Source organism: Rhincodon typus, chromosome 2, assembly GCF_021869965.1.
Source record: "Rhincodon typus isolate 14 chromosome 2, sRhiTyp1.1, whole genome shotgun sequence".
NCBI lineage: Eukaryota > Metazoa > Chordata > Chondrichthyes > Orectolobiformes > Rhincodontidae > Rhincodon > Rhincodon typus.
Genome location: NC_063333.1, coordinates 39,834,720 through 39,836,805, shown reverse-complemented (window position 1 = coordinate 39,836,805; position 2,086 = coordinate 39,834,720). Strand labels below are relative to the sequence as shown.

The 2,086-nt window shown below is 37.8% G+C and overlaps 1 long non-coding RNA gene across 1 annotated transcript in view; it reads left to right on the top strand.

Moving 5' to 3' along the window:
• The window catches only part of LOC125485320, an 11,319-nt gene extending 9,952 nt beyond the window's left edge, over nt 1-1,367 (top strand). Inside the window, exons 2-3 of the long non-coding RNA XR_007264059.1 lie at nt 473-582; nt 727-1,367. This is a non-coding gene — a long non-coding RNA (uncharacterized LOC125485320). The remainder of the gene's footprint in view (nt 1-472; nt 583-726) is intronic.
• Nucleotides 1,368-2,086: the final 719 nt, after the last annotated feature.

Sequence of the window (2,086 nt, the reverse complement as noted above, 5' to 3'; positions counted from 1 at the left end):
ATCTCAGATTCTCCAGCATCTGCAGTTCCTACTATCTCTCCCAGACTAGTGTTACCCACTTTTTTTTTTTAAGAGCAGCCATAAAGGCTCTAATTATCAGTTTCAACAATGGGACACATCTCAGACATTCACACATGTTCCATACTACTATTTGGTTAGTAACTCAAGGTTCCTTTTTTAATTTTAATTCATTGTTGCTCTTTCAAGGTCACTTCTTAAAAGGCTTTTGGTTCATTTGAATTAACAATTTTAAGGATTTCTGTAGCTCACAACTAGTGTTAAGCAATAAAACTATATTCAGCAAACAGAACTACCTGATGAAAATCACAAAGCGATTAAACATCAACATACCTTGACCTCTTTCCAATTCAGCTCTATAAAGCAGTTTAATTTATTTACTTTTTTTTGTCATCTGTCAACTGTGTTGCCTCCAATTTATATTATTGCATATAACCTTTTTTTCTTCATTCAGCACAGGTATATATGCTTCGACCAAATTCTGGCAGTTTAGTAGACCTATGTTAACTTAAAACCTGCTTGCAAAAGATAGGTTTGTGTCATCACAATGCTGGAATTAGTCAGGTATGACCTGTTAAATATTTTGATTTCTAGCACTTTATTCTGCTATTTTGAATGAAAGTTTATTATACTGTTGCTTTGCAAACTGCCAGGGTGAGCAAAGATCCACAGGGACTGAACCACAACTTCTTATTAATTCATTCACAGACTGTGGATATCGCTGGCTGGACCAGCATTTATCGCCCTTCCATGGTTGCCCTCGAAGGTGGTGGCTGCTGATTTTTGGACCACTGAAGTCCATTTGGTGCAGATATACCCACAATGCAGTTGGTGGCAAGGGGGAAAGAGTTCCAAGATTTTGACCCAGCAACACTGAAGGGACTGTGACATATTTCCAAGAATGGAGCGTGCGTAGTTTGGAGGGAAACTTGCAGTTGGTGGTGTTCCTGTATCTAATGTTCATCTTTCTGGATGGTAGTGATCATAGGTTTGGAAGGTGCCGTCTTAGCTGCCTGGGTGAATTTCTGTAGTGCATTTTGGAGATGATGCATACTTCTGAGCATCACTAGTGGAGGGACTGAATGTTTGTGGACATGATGCCAATCAAGCAGACTGTTTTGTCCTTGACTATGTCAAGTTAGAGCTGAAAATGGGGAAAGTAATCAAAAACTATGGGGTTGAAACTAAACTCTAGAATGAGAGTTCAGGGTGCACTTACCATTTACAAAATGATACACAAGGTTTAAAAAAAACTTAAGGAAAAAGAATTTTGCCCAACTACAGAAATCAATAGACACAAAATTGAGAACAAGCAATCCTTAGTAAAAGGTTAAAAACTACTACTTATCTTAAGCCTACTCTACTATTCAATAAAATCATGAATGATCTACGACCTTAACTTCATTTTCTTGCCCGACTTCCCTCTGCCTTTGATATTTACAGATGCCATCAAGAAACAAAATGCAGCATTCAGAAAAACATTTTGCAGGGGGCAAAAAAAGGGTGAGTGTACAACCTGCTCCACAGCAAGTGTTGAAGTGAATAGTATGGATGCATTTAAAGGGGAAGCCAGGAAAGCATATTATGTGAGGGAGAAAGGAATGAAAACTAAATTTGCTGATAGAACAGGTTAGGTGAAAAATAGGGGAAGTCTTGTAAGGAGCAAATGTGCTAACATGGAGTGTTTCTGTGCCATATTTTCAGTGTATTTGAGGCCCACATACTTACCATTTTTGTAATTATGGAATTAATACAAATTACCTACAAATATAAAGAGTAATACACCATCTACATTAGTAATTAGAAAACATGAGATGAATGTATGGAGTACGGAGGTGAGTTTCATTAGAATGACGTTAGAGGGAGTCTGTCATTTTAATTTTCCATCTAATTTTTTCTCCAATCTCTGCCTTTTGGCCTCCTCTGCTATTCTATTAGAATAGCATGGAAGCTGATGAAATAGCACTCCATCTTTCGATTAGGAACTCTGATACACTAATCTCAAAAGGACCCCTGCCCCATCCCTTCAGGTGGCAGTTAGACCGATTCTACTATTTCAATTTATGCC